A 14,377-nucleotide genomic window follows, 5' to 3' on the forward strand; every position below is an offset into this window, starting at 1 on the left:
TGGCTAATTTTGTCAGCTTTCACTCAGAATTTTTCACCCAAACGTATCCAACGCTAAGCTAATTTGTCAGAGTTTGTACGAGCACTTTTTTTTGTGTGAAGTTCCCCATTTATTTGGTCCATTTTTAGAAGAGCTAAGTATGACTTTTGCCCCCCACATCTGTCAGGTTTAATATAAATATATGTCATTATTATATTTGGAACTTGTGTGGCTCTGGCCCTGAAGCTAACGTAGCCTAGGAGGTTATTTTAATGAATGAGTTTGAGTCATACGGAGAATGAGGAAGCAGAACTCTGCTGATTGACGAGAATATTATGAAGGTTGTCGGAAGCTACTGAAAGTCAATCTCGGATTAACAGACGCCTGTGTTTGTCGCAATGCGTATGGTAATTTTTAATCGTTTTTTTAAATGTAATGAAAGCCGCTGCAACATGGCCACCTCGTTTAGTAATGTAACTTCATACCTAGAGAGCAGCAATAGTTCTGTAGTCAGTATAAATTCCTCTAACAATGGTTTTTCTGTGTTAAAGCTTGACTTCGGTGTCTTGTTTTGCAGCGTTTCAGCTGTTAAATACTGAATGAACAGGTTTCGTCATGCGTTTTTTTATTTTTACAGCTGTAAAAAAGGGAACTTGTTTGTGCGCCGTCTCTGCTCGGTTCTCCTTTCTGTGCTCAGACTGTGAATGGTGGCTGCAGACTGGTCTAAAAGTTAAAAGAGCAGGTTTAGACCCCTCTGTAAGTTATAAACTCACGTCAGAACCAAGAACAATCCTTGTCCATATTGCGTCTCATGCGCTCTAATCCCATATAACCTAATCTGTCAGGAAAATCTCATGGCCAGCCAGCTCCCACAGCTATCCTTTGGTTACATAATGAGGTTTCAAATAGGAAATGATTATCTTTTTGCTCTCAGGCCTGGTGACCATGGTGAAGTTTGCTTTCATAAATACCAAACAAGAACTGGCAGCAAACAGTCGGATGAATCGCCTTAGCCCCCTCGTATAAAGGCAGTAAATCAGATAACGGATCGCAGAAGTAAAAATGTATTTGCATATTTTCTCTATAAATAGAAAAATCCTCCGTAATTGAAATGACCTAATTTCAAAAGTCAGCCCGAGCTACTGCCATCTAAGGTTTTGTCTGTGACCTCTTCCTGATGATTCCGGATGAGTCACCTGCAGTTTCTCAAAAGTGCCAGCTCTCGGCTCATATTTAGGTCAGAGTGGGTGCATTTTGGCAAGTATCTGCTAGCTCTGTTAGCAGCCACGCGGCTACGCTGCTCTGCAAATGTGCTGCGGTGATTTTTCAGTGGAATTTGTAGTATGAGCGCTCGAGTCGAGCAACGAAGCCTTATCTTTCCCCAGCGAGTTCATAAAATTTCCTCTCAGCGGGGAGAAGGGGAGTCTGGTCAACACAAGTTTCCGTCTCTTTTCACATGTTCACTTGTCCTCCCCGAGATTCTTGGCAGCCGCGGCGTAATAAATACAACATCTGCTAAGTTTTCGAAGGAAAAGGGGGGGATGTCGAGCAGTCAAACTGCTATAAGTGAACGGCAATGAAACGAAGGGCAGACCCACATTTGGTCTCGTTTGGTTTGGACCAGAACGGAGGTTGGGGTTGACTCGCTTTGATTCTGGTTGACTCGAATGGCAAGTGACACTGCTATTTAGCAGCTAATGATATGTATTCAATCGCAAATTTATATTTACTATGAAGTGGACATCTGAGCGGGATGGATTTGGTTCTCACCGGTCAGTGAGCAGAGAGGCCTCTTGGTAACTATCGTCATCATATAGCGTCACCTCGGCGTGACCCCGACGGTCCACCCTCGTCTTCCCACGTCTGTTCTTACCCCTCAGTTAGCGCCTTATCTCGGCTCCTCATCATCGGACACAGGATCCAGGGACGATTGGCCACCGTCTCAGAAGCCAGGCTGCTCGGGTTACGGGGGTTAAATGGCTTTACTGATGGGCTCGGGTCACTGTCTGTCAGTGTCCTACCTCAAAGTGTGCTCCTGCTTAGTCACGTGCGCCACTATCGCCGCTGCTTTTTGCCGCCTAATCTGCACGCTGTTCATTCAGCTTCCTGTACCGTCAAACGTCAAACCGTTTTTTTTGTCTTTCGGCTTCTCCCTCTCTGGGGATTGGGTGCCTTGAACCGACAACCCTTTGGTCGCAAGCCAAGTTCTCTTTCCGCTATGGGCTGTTCGTTAAAGCTCACATAGAGTGGTCCTGTTGCACATATATGTTAGTTATGGAGGTCTACTTACATACATTAACTTGTTTTTATGGTCAAAAACCTCCTAGTTGCTGTAAACGAGCCGATAGAAATCTCTCCTTACTGACGCTCTCCTCAGCCGCGGTATTTCAGACTCAACTCTCACCCCTGAGAAGACAGAGTGTGTTGTGATTGGCCAGCCAGCGTAGAGCCTTCCCAACTGTCTTGTGATTGGCCAATACCCGGAAGTGACATATTCAGCACACCCGCTCTCAGAAGCGCAGCTCCCCCCTCTGGAACGGTGGATGCACTGCTACTCATTATCAAAACATTGACCCAGAGTCAGAAGACACTGTCGCTCGTGAAACACCTCCACAACGGACGTTATTCTTCTTCTGCGGTTCAATGTACGCAACCGGATGTGCCCGGACTAGTGCCCGGACTAGTGCCCGGAGCAGGACGATCTGCTGTTCCGGAGAACCGGTGTTTACATAACCGGACCGACTCGCTGAGTCCGAGATTACAATAAAACACAGGTGTTCTCAGCAGTGGCTGAACTGTTTGTTTTGAACCTTCAGGGCTTCGTAAACAAGGTAATGACGCAGATACACACTAAAAAAACAGCGTTAATTGGAACTTCCGGTCTAGGTCCGCTTTAACTTTATTGCCGTTCCAAACCGTGCAGAGTTGAACTGCACGGGTGGACATGCAGCTCTATTACGAACGTCTTGTTATTTTATGGCGCGACGCTTCGAGGACGAGGAATAACAACTGAATGCCATTCACTCAGCCAATACCCAAAAAAAATTTCTCTGGTTGTGACTTGTTGAGGTACAAAAAAAACAAAAGGATTTTAGATAGTATCATCATAAATAAATCATCACATGGCATCCCTCAAATTAAAAAAATTGTCTTCTGCCAGTCTCTCAGTGCACAGGAATGAATGGAATTGCACCTCGAGGGCAACCATCGCCTCGCCGCTCCAGCTCTCAAGCTTGCTATAACTTCACATCAACTTTGTGAACTGCCGCAGACGCACATTTCAGCTGTGCTTGTGTATACATGCCAATCAGCTACATCAGCACTCCCGTTAATGATTTGTACAGTAGGAGAAAAAAAAAAAACTTGTGACGGTTGGAGCGTTCATAGCGAAACCGTCCCAGTTCAAATAACTTTGTGTTTTTTTTTTTTTTTTCCTTCTTCTTCTTTTCACTTCCCCTTGGTACACCTTGCCGTGATTAAGAGACCTGACCCAGGTTCACTAGCTCTGTAAAAACGGGGCTGGGCACCTTGAGAAGTGAGCTATCCATTGTCAAACCTCTTTGACCTGCTCTCTCCTTCAGCCTCTCTTATTTCCGCACAAAGAGTCTCTAATGCCAGGTAGGTGGTGCTGGCATTCCTGTCGCATTCCACCATGGGGAAGTTGCCGGGATCAGGATGAAAAATGCCTGAAACAAAGGTCTACTCTCATTCACAGGGTTTAGGGTTCTGTGGGAAAGTCCAGACTGGACAGAGGTTGGATGGCAGAGGAATGTGAAGCGGGGCATAGCTCACACAGTCTCTATGACACAGAACCAAAGACACATTGACAAGGTGGGGGTCTTCATGAGAGGAGCCAGCCCCCATGAAAGAGGATGATGGGATTGAAAATATATCCTTGTGGCTGAAGTACATCCTTCACTTGTCATGTTTGCGGACAGATAACCATCAACTCTGCAGAGCTCTGAATGGACGTATGCGTGAGATCTCTTGTCCACGTCCTCTCGAAAGCAACCGTAATGGCACTTAGTGTCGATACTGACAAAATACTGACAAGCAAAAAATGTAAATACATACTTTACCGCAATGAAAAAAAATGTTCGTTTGATCATGTGGGAACCGCTCAGACCTAAGAATTACTGTCGTCGAGGCCCACAGCCAGTGCATGGTTAGTGTCTGAGACCTCAACGCTCCCGACCGTTTTGATTTACAGTTAATAATCATGAATTATTACCGTTTTTTTTTTTCATTTTGCAAAGGTATGAAGTCCATTCCATCCATTTCAGGTTGAGGTCAAGTGCCTGACCTCGCTTCAACCTCCCTCCCCTGAGCCACATCTGAACCGAAAGATTGTGAAGATTTACAGAGGAATTCACTTTTAAAGCTTTTCACTCTCCCACAACAAAATACCAATATATTCTTGATGATCTATCTTCATCCATTGGGTGAGGGGGGGGTGAGGCAGAGGTACTTTTAAATAACAGTTGAAGGTTTTGCAGCCCATCTTTCACATTTTAGTGGAACTGATTAGACGACAGACTTAAGCCTTGGCGAGCCATGTTGGATCTATGAATGCTAATAGCATCTGTCCAGACTGAGCTATCGCAGAAACTGTTGAATTCAGAAGTTTTATAAAGAAGTTGATTGATTTATATCCAATTGTAAATTCTTGCGATTGGGCTATGATCCGCAATATCAGGGTCCTACCGCACCTACCGCCTACCTGCCCCTTTATATGGTCTATTCTGGGGGGTAGGATTGCCCATTTACACCTAGCTTTAAAATGCGTAAAAACGTAAAAACAAAAGGTCACAAACCAACGGGTGATGTCCATCCGTCCGTCCATCTTCTACCGCGTTATCCTCCACGTGAGGCCAAGCTCAGCAGACATAGGGTATGGTCAATTTTCATCATTGGTTCTCAAAGTGCGGCCCGGGGGCCAATGGCGGCCCGCAGAAGCATTTCTGGCGGCCCGCAATGAATTACAGTTGATAGTTTTAATCCGGGAGCTACTAAGCAAAGTTAAATGTTTATTGGACATTAATGGATACAATCTGGTCATTAAAATTATTGTTTCTTTTCCTTTGGCGGCCCCCAGTCCAACGTTGGGTTCCTAAATTGGCCCTCAGCCCTCATCAAAACTTTGAGAACCCCTGATTTAGATTGTCCACTTGACCTAATCCCCAAAATCTGTATGTTTTTGGACTTTGTAACCCGGAGAAAACCCATGCACACCAACAGGGAGAACATGCTAACTTCTTGCTGCAAAGGCAACAGCATATGCTAAACCTGACACCTGTTTGACATCAGGTTAGCCCCTTTAGTCGTGTTTGAGTGTTAAAAAAAAGAAAGAAAACAAACGTCATCCCTCTTTCCTGTTGTCTCCTCGACCGCGCAAAGTAAAACTACCGTGGTGCTCTGTGTACGCGGAGCAACAACAATGCTAACCTCAGACATTTGCATTTTCGCTAAAATACACAACCACAGATGGCAACAACTTCCAGATTTCAACCTCTCTTTTTTGCGTGTGTGTAGATACAGATTATGTGTTTTTTTTCTCCCCCCCCCCCCATGTGGAGACTTTAGCCATGCACACCTAAACGGTTAAAGCTGCTATTTGTTTACGCTGTGGCTCGCTATCAGCGCGGTACTTTATATCATCTCCAGAGTCTATACATAGAGTGCGGTCGGTGGGCGTTGGAGACGGAGTATGTGGGGAAATGAGAGGAGATCTGTTGCAGCCCACAGGGCCCCCCTCAGATCCTCTGATGTGGCTTCGAGACTTCCTCGGAAATGCGAGGTCTTCTGGGATGACGCTCAGAAGTCGTCTCCAGGTTTTTTTTGTTGTTGGTTTTTTTTGTTGCAATTGTGCGTTTAGAGTGTGAAAGAGTGCACGCGCACACACACACACACAGGGTGTAATCTCTGTGTTGTTGTTTTCTCTCTCTCTGGGTTAAACTTTCTCCTTTGATATGCGAGGAGGACGCTGTTGCTGCCTGCCTGCCGCTCTTAAAGGAATGAGGGAGTGTGGCTGTAAATGAAAGGGCACAGCCGTATTGTCCAGGTGACTCTCTCTCTCTTTTGCGGGGCGGGGGCTGCGGTTGTTGATAACACACGTGAGAGTCGCGCTTCCGCTTCACTTCTGTGAAAATGTGCAGCCTTTAATACACAATGGCATTCCCACAGTTTTCTCATGGGCCGTTATCAGTCTTATTCAAACAAGGTGCTCGAGATAAACAATACGCGCTATTATCTTCGCTATCTCCTCGCCGGTTGTGCTCCCAACGGCCTGCGATGCATTACCGACTACTTTAATAGATTATAAGTAAGTTAAGAGGAAGAAAAATGTTCACAGATATTCAATACCATTTCTGATTTTTTTTTTTTTTTTTAATACTTCCCTGCTTTTCATTAAGCGAATAAGGGCTGCTGAGAGGCCCCCCAAACCCCCCCCCCCCCCCCCTCGCTCATCTGCAGCCTGTTATGGCGGAGCGGGAGGATGACATCATATTGGTCTCAGAGCGGCGGCTGGTAATTGGCTCGCTCTCCTCCTCCAGCGGCACGGGCCAAACAGAACACACAAGTGGAGCCAGGCAATGCAAGTCAGATGCACTGGGTTTTTCCAGAGTGGCTGGTGGGGCCTCAGTGCACACTGAGAGCCAAGAGGCCTCAGAGAGGGAGGGTGTGTGTGTGTGTGTGTGTGTGGGGGGGGGGGGGTTACTGCACCAATCCAACTGTAAATGTCAGAAATGAATGAAGGGCCTCAACTCAAAAAAAAAAAAACGAAATCTGATATAATGTGCCCCAGGCCACAGCCTGTTTGATCTGCTGCTGCACAATCCGCCGCTGTAGTCGTCTTCTGCCGCGACGTGACGTGACGCTGCACAAAACCGTTTTTTTTTTTTCATGTGAAAGTTTAGCGGCAGCCAACGAGTCAGCGAGTTTCCTCAGCCCACACAAAGTTCCATTACGGACAGACTCGAGCGCTGCACCTCTGGGGTTGCAGAGGAGCCAGCGATTGTTTGTAATGTTAGAGAGCGAGAGAGAGAGAGAGTCACATGCCTCGCTGTGCACATGCACGAATGTCAACAGACGATGTGAAGCTCCACGAGGCGTCCGCGTAACATCTGGAGAGTGGATTTGAAACCTCTGCAGGTTCAGATGATGAAAATCCCGTGAGCGGCACAATGGCATGCGAAAAACATCTAATCCCATTAGTTCTTTAAGCACCTTTTTGATGTGGCAACATAATTGGTTGCAGTATCTGAGTGAGTGAGACGTGCTCTTCTTACCCTTTTCTCACATGCAGCACATTGCGCCTGGCAGGGATCGTTGGATACCTCTGTCCTCATAAAAACACGCTCTTTATCTTTTATAGATGCTGCGCGCAGTCATGCCACCATGTTTCAAGCTATGCAGTGGTGTTTTTTGTTGTTGTTGTTTTTTTTTTTTGTCTGATCCTCTGATTACATAGGCGAAGGGTTACGTAAACGTCTTTCGTTATCGCCTGGAAAGCGCAGTTGTGAGAACATGTTTTGCTTTTCTGAAGACTGTGTGGGAAAACGGCGTTCCTGCGGTGTCAAAAGAGGGTGCAGTGCTCGACGTGTCGCCGCGTGCCCCCGTCCGCCTCTCTGTTGGCCATCGCTAGTGCTAGGTGCTTACTAACATATATAAGTAGCATACTAGCCCTTTATTAGTAATCATTAAGCACGTATTAACACCTTATTGTACCTCTATTACGACATGAATAGATTGAAATGATTTTTCCTACATAAGGTGTTAATACGTGCTTAATATTTACTAATAAAGGGCTAGTATGCGACTTATATGCATGTTAGTAAGCACCTAGTTAATGGTGAATGTGCTCCCTAATCTAAAGTGTGACCAAACCGTGGTGAGGTTGCGTTGCTCCTCTGATAGAAACATCAACGCAAAAATGAGTGCCGTGCAAAAGGTTAGCGTGCGCTAACGCACGACACACGTTTCTATGACGACTGAGCGGAAAAAAGACGCGAATGGCGCCATGTTTACGTGCCACAACGCCGGAGTCCAGGCACTGATTACCAGTTAGCTCCACTAGCTCCTTTTAGCGACGTTAGCGCGCCTACAGTCGAACTAGAGCGGTCTGTTTATTAAAGGAAAAGAGCAGCGCTACAAATAACCAGCGTACCTGTGTAACTGCGTATGTGTGCCTCTGTTTTTAAAGTTTATCGTTACTTTACGGACTCATTTTAACAATCCGGAGTCACGTATAAAAAAAACATGACGTCACGTGCGTCTTTTTCCGGTCAGTCGTCGTGAAAACGCAGCGTGCGCTAACGTTGACACTGTTAAATGGCGTTTACGCATTAACGTTTGACAGCACTAGCAAAAATGGATCATTTGAGACTTCACCGCCGCCGTTTATCTCCATAAGCGTCCTGCTAATGTTTGCAGAAGTGCATGGAAACACCTTTATGAAACCTCTTAAAGTCAGTTGCCTCAAATTTTTACACTTTAATCGTTTTTGCCGCTTTTGTGTTTCCACTGTGCCCAAAGGTCCGGTGTGAAACGTTTATTAGGGATCGGCGAGAGAGACATTGAAAATGCTACAGGCCTTGCTTTATGGAGGCGGCCATCTTGCATCGCAAATGTTTCTACAGCCGGAGCACGAGTTTCAGCTTTACGACACAAACAAAGAGGTGCGACTTCTTCTATGGCGCGTGCAGGACACCTAAACTCCTTGAAGCGCTCCTTTTGTTTTGTTTGTTTACGTTTATCTGCAGTCGCTTTTCCATGATGCAGCTCTAGCACGACTGCTTAGCATCAGTCACGTTGTTTTCCATGACTGTAGTGTCTCCTCAATGTAAAAAGATTAGTTCAGTACCTGCATGAATACACCAGACTCCTCTGTTAAATGTTGAGATTTTAGACATTTTCCTTTGCTAAATGTCGGAGATTAACGCACGTTCCTCATCTTTTTAACCGATCTGTAGTTGGGCGTTGTTTCGCTTCGATCCCTGTGTCGGACGCCGCGCTCACGACTCTTCCAGTGACGACGCTCTCTGACCAATCAGTGACCGGCACTCTGTCGACGTCGCGTTTTAGTATCGCCATAAATCCTTGGCCCTAGACCTGCACCTGGACCTGGAGTACAAAAAAAACACTATAATGATAATGACTTGGCCTTTTTCACTTCCTGTCATAAGTCAACTGAGGATAAAGAGCTCGCTCTGTGTGTGACTTGGTCAAAGCTGAACACAAAAGTTCACATGCAGCCATTAGAACGATTAGCCGTGTTGTTTTAGCAGCGCTCCGGTGACCAAAAACGCTTTAATTATTCCTGGAACACATACAGTTTTTAAAAAAAATAACACGTTTAATGTGACGTAAGCCGACACTTGAACCTGACCCTGACTCTTTTAAAGTGACGTCTGTCCGGTCCGAATGCCAGCGATCGCAGTGTTTGACGGACGTGGAGACGACGCGAGGAGTTTACTGTACATGCACACTTTGTGTTTGTGCTGTTTTGTGCACACTCACCAGCACATCCTCTCTTGTCTGTCAGCTGGCGAGTGAGCTGTCAAGGCAGAGGAAATGATTCGAGCATAAGGGAATGTGTTATCACTTTCTCCCTCGTGTGCACACACACACACACACACACACACACACACACACACACACTCTCTCTGTCATACATTTGTGCGTCTTATCTTGGAGATGAGAATGAAGCACGTTCAACCCTTTTTAATACTTTCATGTCGTGTCATGACGAGTTGGCCAGTACTGGACGTGTACACTGAAATATCCGATGTCGTGTGGCTGTGGGACAGTGGGAGAGTCTATATCGTGTTCCCCCGATCCATCATCCATGCTGCGTGGAGGAAGCAGACCCCAGCTGTTGTTGGCCATCGATACCTGGGTTCTTCCTCTGTGTTGAACCACAATTGTCTGCTGTTGCAACCTTCAGCTGTTAACTCCATATTCTGTCTGTCTTCACTTTTTTTGGGGGGGGGTGTTTGTCCGACTCTCGCGGCAGAGTTCGCAGTTGGAATTTTGACGATCGACAAACGCGCCGTGGCGAGCACAGGTGTAGGGCACTTTTATTTTGACGGATATTAATGAAATTAGGAAATCAGGACCCTATTTAATGCGGCCCCCACCACCAAAAAGTTGTAATTATATAATTAATTACACTTTTACCATCATGAATATTGTTTAAAAAAAAAACCTGTACTGTAGTGTGTCAACCACTACAGTACATGCTACACATGTAGTTCTTTCATAAAGTTCTATATTCGTTTTGCAAAATACCGAAGAAAAACCTGATTTCTCAATATATATAAAGCTAATTTTTGAATAAAACATTTTATGTTAGCATTTTTTGCTAGCAAGTTAGCAAAAAAGTTTTTGTGTCGGTGTTGTTGGTTCATAGCTGGTGTGTGCATGCGCGCGATGTTTTTTGGACAAAGTCATGGCTGAGAAGACGGAATCGACTCGGCTTGTGCAAGTTACGCTGCTAAATGTACAAATTTGAATACTTAACAATTTGAAATCCGTAAGACTCTGTTGAGCTAAAATCGGAAGATTGTCGCAAGTGACCGAGATTTTAGAGCAGGAGCAAGAAAATAACAAAAACAAATGCACACGATAGCCTTAGCTTAGCGAGCCTTAACTAGCATAAACCAGCTAGTCTGAAGACTGTGCTGATTCTGCGCTTTTTTATATATATCACGCCATTATTTTCCTTCAAGTGACACATTTATTGTCACGTGACGTCGGGGGGGGGGGGGTTTGCGTTTTTTTTTTTAGGGCGGGACGTATATGAAGGGGGAGGCGTGGTCACGCGCGCTGTGATGTGGCGTTAGCGCCCCTGTAGGAGGTCCACATATTGAGGCATGCAGACCCTCACAGCGCTACCAGGCGTGGACCTTATGAGGTGAGACTCTGTTAAGCTAAAATCGGAAGATTGTCGCAAGTGACCGAGATTTTAGAGCAGGAACAAGAAAATAACAAAAACAAACTCACGCGATAGCCTTAGCTTAGCGAGCCTGAACTAGCATAAACCAGCTAGTCTGAAGACTGTGCTGATTCTGCGCTTTGTTTTTTTATCATGCTATTATTTTTCTTCCAAGTGACACATTTATTGTCACGTTCTGTTCTTAATTTTGCCGTGTGACATCGGCGTGGTTTTGGCGTGACGTATACGAAGGGGGGGACGCGTGGTCACGCGCGCTGTGATGCGGCGTTCGCGCCCGGCCGCCGATGAGTTCAGGAAACTGCGCAGAGTGTGAATGACCCACTTCACTGATCTGAGAACAGATCACTGTGACAGGGCGAGACTGCAGAGGGTGGAGAGACATAGAGAGAGACATGGAGAGAGAGAGAGAGAGGAGCCGCACCTTGAAAGCCCTGGCAACTCTTCATGTCTAGCAAACAGCCACATGTGTCAAACTTCTCCTCCCACGCAGCACATTTCACACATTCCTGAAGAATGTTTGCTTTTTTACCAGGTCAAGAGAACCAATCCACCGCCTCATTGTGTCTCACTGACTTGGGGAGATCGCGCTCTCGTCTTGTGCAACTCCACTTCTTTGCCCAGTCATCAGTTTTTTCTGCAGTCCGATTTGAAAGTCTTGCTTCTCCCAGGGAGTATTTATGTCTTCATGGGCTAACCATAAAGACAGCTTCCCTTTTTCTTTCATTTCCTCAGTGACAGTGGGAATCCTGACAAAGGGCTCGAGCTCCGTCCATAACACTGCTTCCTGTTATCAACGATTACGTAACAAATCGGAAAACAAAAGACGATCCCAGACTGTGAGGGGAAGCGCTCAGCCGTGTCTCTCGATGTCTCCGAGAAAGTCTTTTCATTTTAAAGGTGCCATATGTAAGAATGTGGCCAAAAACGGTTACTACATTCAAATTCAAAACACAGAGGTCTTTTAGGTTTCGTTTTTTTTGACGTAACTGGCAACCCGTGGTTGCTCGGCAGCTGAGACTCTACTGACTGCAATGATTGGTAGACGGCGGTAGGTGGCGCCACATGATTTCAAAACATAAACATGATTTACAGTCTGCAAAATATTTTTTTTTAAATGCAAATATTTTGTCTGTACTGTTGTTGTTGGTGAGTTCAGTTTGTTATATGAACTTTATTCCTGAGTCTCTGTGACATATTAGGAGGATTTTACGGCCGGTTGCTTTAGATTTATTACATAATGCACCTTTAAAGACGTCGGGCAGTTGTTACCAACGCTGGAATTGCGACGTCTCTACTGAAGGGACGATCAGAGTTGGCAAAGTCAAAGTTCTCGCTCGCAGATCACCTGATTTACATCATCCTGAAAGCTTATTATGCTAACTATTGTTTAATAATGCCAAAAACATTATAGAATATCAAACACAGCAGGTCTATTCCATCATATTCCTCGCTTGCATACGGTAATGTAGGCCATAGCATTGAGAGAAGAAGAGAGTAATGAGGAGGCAGGAGTGACAGAGCTGGAACTCCCAGCAGGACTACCCCCCCCCCCCCCCCGGGGACACGGCCCTGGTCCTGGGAAGCAGTGACCAAAGATCAACGTGACAACTGCAGCTCGAGGCTGCAGCAGCACTGTGAACCCCCTTCTTTCCCAGCGTGGGCCGACCCACAGCTGATATTTGAACGACTATCAGAAATAAGTCCCGTCCCTTTCCAGACTTTCAGTGGGAAGATGTGATGATTTGATCTTTGGTGACTTTAGGCAACGAGAGAGAAAACATTCCTGGGCGGCACCAGCGCTGATATCCCACTAAAGAAGGCAGTCCTTGTTGTGGGAATGTTGATTTGGTTCAAATGTCATATTTCCAGTCGTTTTAAATGATTGTTTGTGTGCAGCGTGTTGTATCATGATCGGCCTGATCCACCTCTCGTAGCTCAGGGGGCTCTGGGGTTGGTAATAAAGCCCTATCTGGTTCTGCGAGCTTGTTATTTGATTAAGACTAATCTCCGGGTTTTGATTTCAACTGGTTTTGTCTGGGGAGGAAGTGCTTTTTGCCATGTTTCTGTGTCTAAACCAAAGCTCAGCCTGTTAAACTGGATTTCTGAGCTCTGTGTGTGCTGAAGAGGGCTGCACCCAGAGTGATATGTGAGGAAGAAGGGCATGGGAAAGTGCTGATCAAACACTTTTTGCACTGACAAATTGCAGAAGGAAAAAAAAAAAACGACATTCATTACAGAGATTGTTTGACATTTTGAGAAAAATGCGAACACCGTCTCTCGGAGTTGGACTGAATGTGTCCTCGTCTCCTGCTTCCTGAGACTGGTATCAATTTTCTCATTCAACTCATTGAAACTTTCTATTTATTCCTTTTTGTAGGAAGCGAGTGAACTCAGATTTGAATCACTTAGTTTGGTCAGCAGGGGCGATTCTAGAGTCTGTAGGGGCTCTAAGCAAAAATTCCCAGGGGGCCCTTCCTTCCAACCAGTGTTCATCACCATTATGTTACAAATAATCTGACACCAACGAAAAATGTATGAGTTCAAAATATTATTTTTTACCAAAATGAATGAAATAACATGGAAAAACCTTGTAATTAAAAAGTATGTGAAAATATAAATGTAAAGAACGCTAAAATACTGTAAATAGCTTTTAAAAAACTATATAAACTTAGTAAAAAAAACATTACACTGTAAAGAACCCACATTATGAAACAATATAAATATATAGAACAATAAAATACTGTAAATAACTGTATATAAACTTCACACAGGTTAAAATGAGGTGGGGCCCCTTTAGGGGGGTTTCCTACTGAGATGTCATTGCAAATCGCCCGTTGTTGTTTAAGGGGGACGGGGAGGCGGCTGCTCACTGCACATTTCAGTAAAAACAGTCCTCAGGCTCCGAGTGTCGGGGGCCCCCCTATCGGCTCGGGGGGCCCCAGCAGTTGCCTGCCTTGCCTGTTCACAAACTGCGCCCCTGGTAATCAGAGACACAGACAAAATGCTAGTCCAAGCTAATGGTCTGCCACGCTAGGTTTGTCCGTGTGCTGGACGTCCACTGGTCTCCTCCAGTCGATGATGAGACCAGAGCCCGACTGTGAGAGGACGAGAATGATGTTGTCATCAGCCTCTGACCACACCGTCACCAACACTGGATCTAAGCCTGGTCTGCGGCCGCATGTTTGTCTTTGAAAGGCAAAGAATTGACCCAAAGAACTGGGTCAGGACACGTAGATGTGTGGCAGAAGATTCAAATATTGGGATTTGGGTGGAAGGGAATGGGGGCCTGTAACTGTGGAGGGTTGCCAGGTCAAGGGCTTGGGGATCCCTACGTGAGGTACCCAATCCCCGTTGTTCTTTGTTAATTTGACCCCAAGCCCGGATAAAGACGAGGGTTGTGTCAGGAAGGACAGTCGGTTGCCTTATATAGAAAACTTTGGG

This window comes from Microchirus variegatus (genome assembly GCF_963457635.1).
Source record: "Microchirus variegatus genome assembly, chromosome: 20".
NCBI classification, from domain to species: domain Eukaryota; kingdom Metazoa; phylum Chordata; class Actinopteri; order Pleuronectiformes; family Soleidae; genus Microchirus; species Microchirus variegatus.